General features: G+C 45.2%; 1 long non-coding RNA gene across 1 annotated transcript in view; it reads left to right on the forward strand.

The window, feature by feature from the left end:
• The first annotated feature begins 463 nt into the window (after positions 1–463).
• LOC133951505 (uncharacterized) overlaps positions 464–15,513 on the forward strand; it is an 85,711-nt gene continuing 70,661 nt past the window's right edge. The window contains exons 1-2 of the long non-coding RNA XR_009920500.1: positions 464–528; positions 2,404–2,472. This is a non-coding gene — a long non-coding RNA (uncharacterized LOC133951505). The remainder of the gene's footprint in view (positions 529–2,403; positions 2,473–15,513) is intronic.

A 15,513-nucleotide genomic window follows, 5' to 3' on the forward strand; every position in this document is an offset into this window, starting at 1 on the left:
ATTTGAACACCCTTTATAGATACACAATATCTGTAATAATAATAATAATAATAATAGTGATTATTATTATTATTATAATTGTCGGTTCATTCGGTCATTGATGAGAAACTGGGTGTTCCTCTGGTTCAGATTCCTGCAGGTAGTTTAATTATGTATTTTATTTGATACTATTTAAATTTTAATGAGAGAAAATGTGTACAAGTAAAACGTTTACACATCAGGACTTATAGTGGTTTTTATACAGAATCGATACAATAATAAAATAACACAACAAAATACAAATGATTAAAATAAAACAAACAGAGCAAGTCTTATTAAGGCATCATCACTCACTCCAGAGAAGAAAATAAGAGTCAAAAGCAGCCAGCAGTGACAATTGCTCCGACATGACGTCACTTAGAAAAATCTGATCACGCAGTGGATAAACACAATCCTCACGTGAGGAACGTGACTCACACATGCGCAGAGCGTCCCTGATGATACAACAAACAGGAATCAGCAGCAGAGCTGACCACGTGTTCTACCAAAGTAAGTGACAGTGGTACCAACTTTGTACACCTGCAGAGGAGACATTATTTTACTAACTCACCAAACAACAGAACTACTGACCTGACCAATGGAGACAGACGCTGTGTTTGTAGCTAACGCTGCTAGCTGCAGCTAGCTAACCTGTGTGAAGTCTAGTTGTCAAAGTGGCTCTATTTCTTTGAATATCGACTAGAAACAAAGAGAAAACATCATTAACTGTCCTTTGTACTCCACTGTAGCTATGATTAAAACATCTGTTAAACGTTTATCTGATAATATTTCAGAAACAATGACCAAGTCTTTTTCTGAAATCACTAATCTCTTTATCATCCACTTTATAGTAAGTTAGCTATTTGTTATGGCTATCACAATGTTTAAAGATCTATTTTGTATTCCCTATATAGTGGACTCACAGTATCCCAAAATGCATCATGAAAATCAGTGTACAACTTATGAACACAAAACGAGCAATGTATACCATCATGCATTGTGCTTGCGGCGTTGACAGTTAGAAAAACAGTGTAGCGATGAGAGGACAGAGGGCAACATGTCTCAGTCATTTGAAACAGTCTGTTATAATGTAGGTCCATAATATCTCTGATGGTGTTTGTTTAATTTGAATGACGGTACAGGCCCAAATGTGTGAAGTGCATCGATAAAATGAGCAATGAGAGCAGAGCAGATCGTCACAGAACTAAACAGTTTATGTCTTCATTTAAAATTGCTTGTTCAAAATGCTGTTTACCAAAAATATGTATAAAATAAACATTTAAACTGTGTTATGGGAATTTGCACCGGTTGTTGTACCTGTGTTGTTATTGTATTGCATAAACCTGCGACTATGACAGCACTCATAAAGTCACTATATAGTCAGTAGGGGGGAAGTGACTGAGTGGGTGAATCTGGAGACGCTTCTTCAGTTAATATATCAGAGCCAAAGAGCCAAAATGTTGTTATAAATCGATATATCCTTAAAATTGTTGTAATTTCCCCTTCTGTATCTTGTCTATAGATATTCTAGTCTGTCCAGTTATTTGAAATTCCATGATCCAGATACAGTGTGCCTCTCAGAGATGCACGGCGTTGGTGTGATTATACATGGTGAAACCCATCACTCACGAGTGGCCGGGACACTTCAGCTTGTATGTTTAAATTGCTCCCAGCAGTATCTTTAATCGGCGTGGAAATCAATACGCCTTTTACTGTCACACTGGATGGGCGGGGGCCGTGTATTGATGTTCAGATGTCATTTCAGAGGGATTTGAAGTTTCCGTCCTCTCTTCAGTGAGGAGATGCCACCGTGGATCAACTGATGGTGTCTGCTCACTTTCTCCAGGGTTTTACTGCAGCCCAGTGAAGCTGTGGAAGTAAAATTGGGACTGAATGTGCGGAGCTTACAAACAAACAAGAGGAAAATGTGTCAATGATTTTCCTTTTTTCAGGGAAGCTACAGAATTTGATTAGAAACCTGATATTGAAATGGGATTATCATTTTAACCTCCAAACAAACACAAACATAGGCACCACTTTATCCCTCTGTCCATAGAAATGTTGTCTCAAAACACTTTTTATGAAGCATGGCATTTTCCTACTGTGTTGTAATAGAGATGTTATGAATTTATATCAATGTTGGATGTAGATGTTGGGGTTTATAAATGCACAGATAACAGCAGGATGTTGATAGGAGAGAATGTTGAGTAAACCATGGTGCTAAGACTGGAGTTGGGGTCATGGGAGGTAATGGATCAACCAGCAGAAAGTAGCAAAGGGATTAAAGGCAACTGTAAAAGTAGGGGAGGGGATGATACTGGTATTTGGTCCAACTGAGGTCACTTCATGAAGATTGTTCAATTTTGTCTGTTTTTCCTCGTTGAGGAGTGAGTGGGGACAGTGGAAGGAGCCACAGAAACCTGGTAACATGAAGAGGAGGTGCAGGTCTTCCCGGTAAGCAACATCTCTTGCTGTGTCATTTCTGTCAGCATCACAGATTCTGATCACGGCTGCTTGTGGAACACTCTGCACACTTATCACAACTCTATCAAATGTTTAGATTAAGTACATGGGTCTGAAACTTTAGGGTATACATTTAATTTATGCTGCCTTTACATACAAAAAGAGATCAGTGTCAAAAGATGTTGCTGCAACCTGCTCACATGCTTCCATACATCCTTTACGTTGACGTAGTTGTAAAGCAACGCATCCATAAGATGGCAGCACAGAGTCCATAGTTTCTGTGGTGTTGACAGGGGAGGAGATGTGATTATGTAAAGAGGCAAAAGCAGCTGTTTGTCCCTGTGCCGGACAAAAGTAGCATCATAGTTTATTACCTACTCTTAAAATCTATCCACAAAAAGTTCTGCAATAGTTGAAATTTCGTCCTGTGTCCAATGATCCTCTCGCTCGCGTCGTTCTCACTACACTGCCCCCTACGATTTCTAGTGGTACTGCATTGTTTATTCTGTTGTGTCCATATCCGTTTTCAGAAGACATGCACAATTATAGACAAGATAGACTGTACAGAAGTCTTCAACCGTTTCCATACACGTTTTCCATAAATGAGCCTTAAGTGTCTATCTCTATCTTACCTGGCAACAAGTGATAGAGGACAGTCTTGCCTTGTTACAGTATCAAGCACAACTTTATTTTGAATTGTAGGCAACAATAATGTGACACTTATCAGAAGAAGAATTGTTTCCTTAAATCCCTGCAGTACTTTGTGCATAATTGTTTTTGTCAGCTCCCCATACCTATTCCTTTTAACTCCACAGATAGCAGCAGATCTTTCTTTATGTTGCTCTGTTTACATCTTCAAGCACACCTGCTTCCATCTCTCTCTTCCCTATTATATCTATAGGCTTATCTTTCTGCTGACTGTCACTCATCCTACCTCTCTGTCCCTGTCCCGCTCTCTCTCTCCGAGGAGTCCTGCCTCCTCCCCAGCAGCCTGTGAGCCCTAGAGTCACATTTCAGGCCTGGCTGCTACTTAAAGGCCCATAATCTGCTTGGCAAATGGCTACAGTGCGGCGGCCTGAGCGGAAGCAAATTATTCGCTTTAAGGACTCCTGCTGCTGTGGGACCCGGAGCTAGTGCCTGGTGCCGTTAACGTTAACACTCACACAGTGCACAAGCCGTCATTATTTATTTAGCCCGTTAAGTGTTTAAAGTGGAAGGGTCCACAGGGACAGAGCGTGGTTGATGAAACTATTCCCATATATATATATATGTGGTTAAATCTGTCAGGGAGAGGATTAAGGATACATAGAAATATCAAGACATTACTACATAAAAAAAAAGAAGCAAGTTCTGATAACATGATAACACACCGAGGGTGATCGTGTGCTTGGCCAACATGATAGTATTAGAGACCTCACAAGATCTGAGTTCACTGGGATGTGTGTAATGATTCCTGGGCTGTGTGCGAGAGATAGCTACACAGCACGTCTTTGTGTCAGACGAGAGTTGTATGCAAGTGTTTGTCTCGTCTGACACAGTTTTACCAATTCTAATCAACCTCAGCTGTTTAGGACGCCTTGGCTGACGATAAATATCGATATCTTTTAGCATTTACAATGTCACAGGTATCCTTGATTCACCTTTAGCGTGTGTGTGTATGTGCGTGTGTGTGTGTGAGTGAACACGCACTGTAGTTTCTATTTTGCTGTGTCCAGGTGCATCTGTTTGATCACAGTAATAGACAGAGGGGATAGCATATTTGTTTTCTCTATATGTGTGTGAAATAAGGAGACCTGGCATTAATAAGTAATCCCTGGATGTTGTCCCTCCCATAACATGTTGAGCCAGCAGCACTTGCCCCCAGTAATGACACTATTACAGGACTGAAGTAGCCAGCAGTTGTGAGTTCACCTCTGGGAATCTAATCTCTGTCTCGACTCTGCCTCACCTCCTAGACGTACGGGCTCGGAGCGTGTGTGTTGCACCTGAACTTGCAGTGTCCAGCCCTTCATACAATGTTCGTACGATCCAACCCATCTTTAAAAACTACCAGCATGTGGATGTAATCAACATTTTTGGAGAATGTGTGAATGTTTTTGTGAAAGACAATATCCCCAAATTGTGCCACTACTTATGAGATAATATAAACTATGGTGATGGGAGGGGCACAGAGAGGGGAGGGGGGCTGAACAGATTGAATGGCTAATGAAATGGGTACCTCCAGGCCTGAATAAATTCTCTGGTCTGGCGATCCCCCAGGATGCTGGCCTCCCAGGGAGATTAATGACCAGTGGGCCATGGTATAATGAAGTAGTTTGCCTTGGCAATGTGCTTGTGAATTCATCACAGTGTCCACAAGTGGGCTGGTCGAGCACAACATCTTTATAAATCCCCCTCACTCTTCTTCACTCCTGCTGCTGCTGATTTATGGTTCCGCCACCCTCAAATGGTTTCGCCCCTCTCAGCAGACCCCGCCCTGGCTGACCACCACTATTCCGCCGAAATCCAGGTCACTGCACTGATGGGGAAAAAATGGGAGGCTAATCAGATAATGGGAGGTGAAAATGGGAACTGAGTGAGTCGGAATCTTCAATCTCGACTGCTGCTCTGCCCGTTTGTGTTTCTCTGCATCCCTCCCACATACCTCACATCGTCTGTAAAACGTGATTGACACCGTTTTCTTTGCTGCATTTGTTGGTTTGCTGTCTGACTTAATTTCTTTTACTCTATTTAGTATATTCTTTGTCTGGGAATAGATGATACCTGATGAGTGCCTAGATTGGATTAAGGATATTAGGTTACCATTGATCATTAATTAAAGTTTGGCATTTTTTTAAGTTAAGTTGAAACATCCCCTGCTCTTCAGCCTTACAGGGGTTTATTCGGTTTTAAAAAGTCTGAGTTGTTACATCAGCGACTCCACCTGGTGGGATGGGGCACCTGGGTGATAATCTGGGAGAGGATGGAGGTTGAACCTCTGCCACAGCATGCATTAAATCCTCCTGCACAGTAACAAACGTTTGCAGATTAATGAGAAATAGTGCTGCACGATATATCGAAAATGTATCGTCATAGCGATATCAACATGCGCAATATCAACATGCGCAATATACGTATGGCAAAAGTCTGCTTGAACTGCAATAAATGGTGTTCCATGTGCCATGCATTTACACTCTTAAGTGTCAATATATTTGGCCAATCAGATGGAGCCCTAACAACACACAAGTGCGTTTGTGCGTGCAGCCACTTGTAACACACTCATCTCAATGATCTTTTGCAGAAGTTACAAATAAAACATCGGTTTGCATTGAAAAAATGGCCATAAAGAGAATGAGATGCCAGTTGCCTCAATAGTGATGTTGTGAGACAGTGTAACAGCAGAGGAAGTGTGTCATAAACTGTGTGACTTTGATATCCTGTAATCCAGACAGATATACAACCACTAGTCGATTCCCAGTAGTCGTTAAATCTCACAACGAACCTCACATTAAAACTTTAATCAACCAAAACTCTCATTTATACACGAGATGGATGCTTTTTACACTGAGTTGTTGATAGAGGCTGACTATCTCCAGTGAATAGCTGCATTCCCACCAAGCACCAGGCATTCGTTACAGGCCTGTGCCCCCTGTTGCTGAGACACTACCAGCCTGTTAATGGCTGAGTACTGATGAGCTCCAGTGTTGTACAACTCTGTCGGGCTCATAAAGCCTGTCTGCTTGATAACTGGAGCCCCATATGGAATAGTGGCGAGGAAATTAAAGGAGAACAATAAAGCATATTGAAGGATATTTAGATTAAAATGCATTTAATTGGGTTCTCTCCAAACACAGTCGAGATGTGTTCTCGCATCGCCGTCCTTTCTGCGTGTGTGCCCTTTGCTTAGGCTAAATGATGCTGCTGTCACAGTGTTTGTAGCCTAACCTGGTAAAGATGATTATTAATGAGTGCAATAAATCCAAATTGCATAATAGGAAGTTATGAGAAAAAGAATGTCAGAGTTTAGTCTAATGAGTATTTAGTTTGTTTACCGAGAGCAATTGTCACCCTGTGCCATGTGTACTTAGTAATTGTCAAAGGCTTTACATCCCCATTCTTTCTCAAGATGGCTTATCTTAATCGACAGTGTCTTATTTTTCTTGGAAAGGGATGGATGAGTCGAGTAATTGTACAGTTGACATCGGCTTAGACAACATCATCCCCTTAGTCCCCAGCTAATCCTACAGAGTGATAACAATAATGGGAAAAAAGAATGGAGATATTTTTTTTCCAAAAGCAGATATAGAGTTTAATTTGTAATTAGCTGCAGAGGTCAAAGACTTGATCCGCCAGCTGAAGGTTATCCTCCCTTATTTTTTTCTTTCTCTTTTTCTCTTTCCCCTCTCAGTAGTCATGCTCTGAATCTGATTATGACCTTGTTGTGAAAAAGTCAAGTGTTTAATGGTGTGTGTGTGTGTTTTAGTGAATAAAAATGTGAACGTTTCCCCCTTAGTTGCTCGACAGTTTGAAAAAGAAAGCTGTTTTTTTTGCGTGTGTGTGAGCACATGTTTACTGACGATTGGAAGTGTAATTTATTTTGGGCGGGGGTAGTGACCCCCGGACCCCCATCCACTCCCCCTGTCCCATCTGCCCTGCTTCAGACAGCTCTGTGTGGCCCCTTGGGGACTTTGAAGTAGCAGGGGTTGCTCTTTTTGCCTGTATGTGTTTGTGTTGGTCTATGTGCAGAAAGTAAGACCTTTTTCCTCGTGTGTGCATGTGTGTGTTAACATGGACGCGTGTGTGTGTGTCTGTGCTAGTATTGATCCCCCCTCTTTTCTTATAATGAAGTGGAACTGCATCTCCATTACGAGCCGCTCTGCCATTGGCTGGAGGTAATATGAAATTAGCCAGCGTGCCTTGAGCCTGTCAGTATTGATTTCACTACCCAGATTACTTGTTACAAAGGAATAGAGCTGTCTGTGGCATAATTGAACAAGTTAACTCCTTGTCTCATAAAATGTAGGCCTGTATTGATTGTCGGAGTGAGGGCTCTGTGATATGCAGAGAGAAAGTAAGTTGCATGGGTGTTAACCGGGACGAGGTGCTGATGGTTTCTTTTCTTCGCCGCCAGTGTCACCCTGACACGAGAAACAAGGCGTTTCTTGCTGACTTGTGCGATTGTGAGCAGCAAATGAGTTGTGTTCCATCAGCTCCGCGTTACACACATTTCCCGGTTTTCCCCTCTTTTTTGTCATTTTTCATTCCATTTGCCTCGAGATTTGCCTCGGCCCCATTTACAATTTATTACCATATGTAAAAGGTGTCAGAGCTTGACATTGTCAGAGCAGATTTACTTTGGTTTATCTGGAGTGACCTGTTTGTAAGTAGAGCAGCCATTGCTGGATTTGTGATGAGGAATGATGATGATGGCTGCAGAAGCCTCTCTATCTTGCTCCTTTGCTCCGGCGCTGAACTGGAGCATGCTGGCCCTGTCTAATCACACTTGGCAGATTTGTGCCAGGGAAAGTGAGGTGTTTAACAAGCGTCCCGGTCCATTAATTAAGAGCCTCCTCAAGGAAAAAAGGGAGAAAGTGTATTCAATAATTTACATGAGCTAAAGGCAAATAGAAAAGGCTTTGCCCGAAGAGAGAGGAAAAATATACTGTGGTCTCTTAGCGGTACACATGTACGAAGCCAAATGGATGGCTATACAAACATCTATATGAACACACGGATAAACACTCCTCCACCTGCTGGGTAGAGGGAGCTTTTAGTCTGTTAACCCTGGCCCGCTTCCTCTGAAGCAGAGGGTTTGATGAAGCCTCTGGTGAGGGCATTTTCTACCCTCTTATCTTACTGAGAAAATGAAATGGGGCTCAGTCAACAATAAAAATGGATGGTTTATTCAGACAAATTTCCCGTAATTGTTCACTGAAGGGCTCAACAAAGTGAGGGCTTCCCTAACCAGGTGCGGGCCAAATGAGGCAATGATAAATTGTTTGATGTGTGCATGATGCTGTTGTCCCTGAAACACACATGTGAAGGTTCCCCCCCTCCAACAGGGTGAGGGGTTAATGAAATGCTCTTCCACGCGCTGATTTCCTGCACTCCAGTACTGAGTGATAAGTAGCTAACCAACGAAGCCTGTAATTACAATCTTACAGAAACCAGCCTGATCTGTATATAAATCTCACCATCCAATTACAAGATGTAATAATTCTGCACTCAGGCTGGTAATGAGGTCTAATACTGGCGCATGTGATAATCCCCCCTGGATGCGGGCTTGATCAGATGTTGGCTTTGTAATTAGACTGGCAGAAAATCATTATTTCGTGTTCGGGAAAAAATGAGGTTGGTGGGAAGTTAATTTTCTCCCCATTCTCTGAAGCGCAGACAAGAATTTAATGATTTAATCATGATTGTTAGCTATTTTGCAATCAATTTGTAATGATTGTGTCGCAACAGAGGCTCTCAGGGAGAAGGGCCTGTAAAGATTGAAGGTGTCATTGATATGTCATGACTCTGTCAATAGATCTATACAGTGTAATGCTGATACAGTGGAGGATACTTACATGTATTCATGGGAGTGTATGTGTGCATGCGCACTTCTGTCTTTTCTGTGGTATTTGTAGATCAGATAGGAAATCTGATAACACTTACTGTTAATTGTTTAATTGTTTAGCATTAGCTGAAGATTATTACCCTCACGTCTTTGTGTCAACTGCAAAAACATGTTGTTTTTAAAACAAGGTTTTCCTGGTGGACTGGTGCACAGTTACATTTCTTATTCACTTGAATAAAAGTCTTTGGTTCAGCCATTAAAACTTTTAAACAGGATGCCATTCTGAATTTACTATGAAAGCTGAGAATAGAGAGGACAGTAGGGCTAAATGATTTGGGGAAGTAATCTAATTGCGATTGCGATTTAATATGCACATTTTTTATTCCCCCCCCCCCAATACAAACCCATAATGAATGATTTAAATATGACCAATACAATATTAGATGCATTTACTGGACAATATTCTTTCCCACATTTTTATTTAACGGCTCATTACAGAAACAAGAACAACAAATCAGTGTGCATTTAAGTAATTTAATCAAAGTCATTGTAAGTATAAACAAAAGGCATGCACTTTTTATAACCTGTGTGCAAAATTTACTATCTTGAGAAAAAATATTTTTAAATTATAGGTGTCTTACTGCTCCCAAGTCAGTAACATTTCCAGTGTTGGGAAGGATACCTTCAAAACGTATTCCGTTACAGAATACATGGCCAAAAATGTAATCTGTAACGTATTCCGTTACATTAACTAATCTGAGTAACGTATTCTGAATACTTGGATTACTTCCACATTGAATTGCATTTTATAAGTGCTGGAATGCGGCGTTGTTATAGTCAGTGGAGCAGCAGCAGTTTAAACTCTGTCCGCGGCGGGCCAGCTGGATGCGCTGGAAGGGAAGCTTGCGGATCACCAGCTCTGTAGATTCCCGTTCAAGTCCGGATGGTCGTGCAGCGGTATGGAGGCGCCGGGCCTCAGCAGGAACACCCCCATGCTGAACACCTCCGAAGACTTTAGGACCCTGTAGGTGATGCAGGCTTGCTTCGCTCTCTTCTTGATCAGAGGATTTTTGTGATCCCGGGACGACAGCAGCCCAGTGCCCTACTCTCTTTCGCACTTTTTAATCGCGCACGTTGCGATTAGAAGATCGAATTTTATTGCAAATGCAATTAACCTGGATCCAGGTGGTGGTCACCAGGGACCAGTCTATTATCACCAGGATCAAGCCGACAACCTGGGGACCAGTCTATTATCATCAGGATCAAGCCGACAACCCGGGACCAGTCTATTATCACCCGGATCAAGCCGACAACCTGGGACCAGTCTATTATCACCCGGATCAAGCCGACAACCTGGGACCAGTCTATTATCACCCGGATCAAGCCGACAACCCGGGACCAGTCTATTATCACCTGGATCAAACCAACAACCTGGGACCAGTCTCTTATCACCAGGAACAAACCGACATCCAGGTGCCAGTCCATCATAACATGGATCAACGCTCCAACCTGGGACTCGTCTATTATCACCTGGATCAAACCGACAACCTGGGACCAGTCTATTATCACCTGGATCAAACCGACAACTTGGGACCAGTCTATTATCATCAGGATCAAGCCGGCAACCCGGGACCAGTCTATTATCACCCGGATCAAGCCGACAACCCGGGGCCAGTCTATTATCACCTGGATCAAACCGACAACCTGGGATCAGTCACTCATCACCAGGAACAAACCGACATCCAGGTGCCAGTCCATCATAACATGGATCAACGCTCCAACCTGGTACCCATCTATTATCACCAGGATCAAGCAGACAACCAGGTACCAATCCATCACAACATGGATCACCTCGATCAAGGCGGTGGACACCAGCGACCAGTCTATTATCACCCGGATCAAGCCGACAACCAGGGACCAGTCTATTATCACCTGGATCAAGCCGACAACCTGGGCCCAGTCTATTATCACCCGGATCAAGCCGACAACCAGGGACCCGTCTATTATCACCACGATCAAGCCGACAACCAGGTACCAATCCATCATAACATGGATCACCTCGATCAAGGCGGTGGACACCAGCGACCAGTCTATTATCACCAGGATCAAGCCGACAACCTGGGACCAGTCTATTTTCACCTGGATCAAGCCGACAACCTCGGACCAGTCTATTATCACCAGGATCAAGCCGACAACCCGGGACCAGTCTATTATCACCTGGATCAAGCCGACAACCCGGGACCAGTCTTTTATCACCCGGATCAAGCCGACAACCTGGGACCAGTCTATTATCACTAGGATCAAGTCGACAACCTGGGATCAGTCTATTATCAGCAGGATCAAGCCGACAACCTGGGACCAGTCTATTATCACCAGGATCAAGCCGACAGACCGGGACCAGTCTATTATCATCCGGATCAAGCCGACAACCTGGGACCAGTCTATTATCACCCGGATCAAGCCGACAACCTCGGACCAGTCTATTATCACCTGGATCAAACCGACAACCTGGGATCAGTCACTCATCACCAGGAACAAACCGACATCCAGGTGCCAGTCCATCATAACATGGATCAACGCTCCAACCTGGTACCCATCTATTATCACCAGGATCAAGCAGACAACCAGGTACCAATCCATCACAACATGGATCACCTCGATCAAGGCGGTGGACACCAGCGACCAGTCTATTATCACCCGGATCAAGCCGACAACCAGGGACCAGTCTATTATCACCTGGATCAAGCCGACAACCTGGGCCCAGTCTATTATCACCCGGATCAAGCCGACAACCAGGGACCCGTCTATTATCACCACGATCAAGCCGACAACCAGGTACCAATCCATCATAACATGGATCACCTCGATCAAGGCGGTGGACACCAGCGACCAGTCTATTATCACCAGGATCAAGCCGACAACCTGGGACCAGTCTATTTTCACCTGGATCAAGCCGACAACCTCGGACCAGTCTATTATCACCAGGATCAAGCCGACAACCCGGGACCAGTCTATTATCACCTGGATCAAGCCGACAACCCGGGACCAGTCTTTTATCACCCGGATCAAGCCGACAACCTGGGACCAGTCTATTATCACTAGGATCAAGTCGACAACCTGGGATCAGTCTATTATCAGCAGGATCAAGCCGACAACCTGGGACCAGTCTATTATCACCAGGATCAAGCCGACAGACCGGGACCAGTCTATTATCATCCGGATCAAGCCGACAACCTGGGACCAGTCTATTATCACCCGGATCAAGCCGACAACCTCGGACCAGTCTATTATCACCAGGATCAAGCTGACAACCCGGGACCAGTCTGTTATCACCCGGATCAAGCCGACATCCAGGTGCCAGTCCATCATAACATGGATCAACGCTCCAACCATGGGCCCGTCTATTATCACCAGGATCAAGCCGACAACCAGGTACCAATCCATCATAACATGGATCACTTCGATCAAGGCGGTGGACACCAGCGACCAGTCTATTATCATCCGGATCAAGCCGACAACCTCGGACCAGTCTATTATCACCCGGATCAAGCCGACAACCAGGGACCAGTCTATTATAACCTGGATCAAGCCGACAATCTGGGTCCAACAACCAGGGACCAGTCTGTTATCACCAGGATCCAGCCGACAACCTGGGACCAGTCTATTATCACCCAGATCAAGCCAACATCCAGGTGCCAGTCCATCATAACATGGATCAACGCTCCAATCTGGGACCCGTCTATTATCACCAGGATCAAGCCGACAACCAGGTACCAATCCATCATAACATGGATCACCTCGATCAAGGCGGTGGACACCAGTGACCAGTCTATTATCACCAGGATTCAGCCGACAACCTCGGACCAGTCTATTATCACCCGGATCAAGCCGACAACCAGGGACCAGTCTATTATAACCTGGATCAAGCCGACAACCTGGGCCCAGTCTATTATCATCTGGATCAAGCCAACAACCAGGGACCAGTCTGTTATCACCAGGATCCAGCCGACAACCTGGGACCAGTCTATTATCACCAGGATCAAGCCGACAAACCGGGACCAGTCTATTTTCACCTGGATCAAGCCGACAACCTCGGACCAGTCTATTATCACCAGGATCAAGCCGACAACCCGTGACCAGTCTATTATCACCCGGATCAAGCCAACAGCCCTGGACCAGTCTCTTATCAGCTGGATCAAGGCGGTGGTCACCAGGGACCAGTCTATTATCACCAGGATCAAGCTGACAACCTGGGACCAGTCTATTATCACCAGGATCAAGCCGACAACCTGGGACCAGTCTATTATCACCAGGATCAAGCCGACAACCTGGGACCAGTCTATTATCACCTGGATCAAGCTGACAACCAGGGACCAGTCTATTATCACCTGGATCAAACCGACAACTTGGGACCAGTCTATTATCATCAGGATCAAGCCTGCCCGGGACCAGTCTATTATCACCCGGATCAAGCCGACAACCAGGTACCAATCCATCATAACATGGATCACTTCGATCAAGGCGGTGGACACCAGCGACCAGTCTATTATCACCAGGATCAAGCCGACAACCTGGGACCAGTCTATTTTCACCTGGATCAAGCCGACAACCTCGGACCAGTCTATTATCACCAGGATCAAGCCGACAACCCGGGACCAGTCTATTATCACCTGGATCAAGCCGACAACCCGGGACCAGTCTATTATCACCCGGATCAAGCCGACAACCTGGGACCAGTCTATTATCACTAGGATCAAGTCGACAACCTGGGATCAGTCTATTATCAGCAGGATCAAGCCGACAACCTGGGACCAGTCTATTATCACCAGGATCAAGCCGACAACCCGGGACCAGTCTATTATCATCCGGATCAAGCCGACAACCCGGGACCAGTCTATTATAACCCGGATCAAGCCGACAACCTCGGACCAGTCTATTATCACCAGGATCAAGCTGACAACCCGGGACCAGTCTGTTATCACCCGGATCAAGCCGACATCCAGGTGCCAGTCCATCATAACATGGATCAACGCTCCAACCATGGGCCCGTCTATTATCACCAGGATCAAGCCGACAACCAGGTACCAATCCATCATAACATGGATCAAGCCGACATCCAGGTGCCAGTCCATCATAACATGGATCAACGCCCCAACCATGGGCCCGTCTATTATCACCAGGATCAAGCCGACAACCAGGTACCAATCCATCATAACATGGATCACCTCGATCAAGGCGGTGGACACCAGCGACCAGTCTATTATCATCCGGATCAAGCCGACAACCTCGGACCAGTCTATTATCACCCGGATCAAGCCGACAACCAGGGACCAGTCTATTATAACCTGGATCAAGCCGACAATCTGGGTCCAACAACCAGGGACCAGTCTGTTATCACCAGGATCCAGCCGACAACCTGGGACCAGTCTATTATCACCCAGATCAAGCCAACATCCAGGTGCCAGTCCATCATAACATGGATCAACGCTCCAACCTGGGACCCGTCTATTATCACCAGGATCAAGCCGACAACCAGGTACCAATCCATCATAACATGGATCACCTCGATCAAGGCGGTGGACACCAGCGACCAGTCTATTATCACCAGGATTCAGCCGACAACCTCGGACCAGTCTATTATCACCCGGATCAAGCCGACAACCAGGGACCAGTCTATTATAACCTGGATCAAGCCGACAACCTGGGCCCAGTCTATTATCATCTGGATCAAGCCAACAACCAGGGACCAGTCTGTTATCACCAGGATCCAGCCGACAACCTGGGACCAGTCTATTATCACCAGGATCAAGCCGACAACCTCGGACCAGTCTATTATCACCAGGATCAAGCCGACAACCCGTGACCAGTCTATTATCACCCGGATCAAGCCGACAGCCCTGGACCAGTCTATTATCAGCAGGATCAAGCCGACAACCTGGGACCAGTCTGTTATCACCAGGATCAAGCCGACAACCCGGGACCAGTCTATTATCATCCGGATCAAGCCGACAACCTGGGACCAGTCTATTATCACCAGGATCAAGCTGACACCCTGGGACCAGTCTATTATCACCAGGATCAAGCCGACAACCTGGGACCAGTCTATTATCACCAGGATCAAGCCGACAACCTCGGACCAGTCTATTATCACCTGGATCAAGCCGACAACCAGGGACCAGTCTATTATCACTAGGATCAAGTCGACAACCTGGGATCAGTCTATTATCAGCAGGATCAAGCCGAAAACCTGGGACCAGTCTGTTATCACCAGGATCAAGCCGACAACCCGGGACCAGTCTATTATCATCCGGATCAAGCCGACAACCCGGGACCAGTCTATTATCACCCGGATCAAGCCGATAACCTGGGACCAGTCTATTATCACCTGGATCAAGCCGACAACCTGGGACCAGTCTCTTATCAGCTGGATCAAGGCGGTGGTCACCAGGGACCAGTCTATTATCACCCGGATCAAGCCGACAACCTGGGAC

The sequence above is a fragment of the Platichthys flesus genome, chromosome 1, assembly GCF_949316205.1.
Source record: "Platichthys flesus chromosome 1, fPlaFle2.1, whole genome shotgun sequence".
In the NCBI taxonomy this organism is placed as follows: domain Eukaryota; kingdom Metazoa; phylum Chordata; class Actinopteri; order Pleuronectiformes; family Pleuronectidae; genus Platichthys; species Platichthys flesus.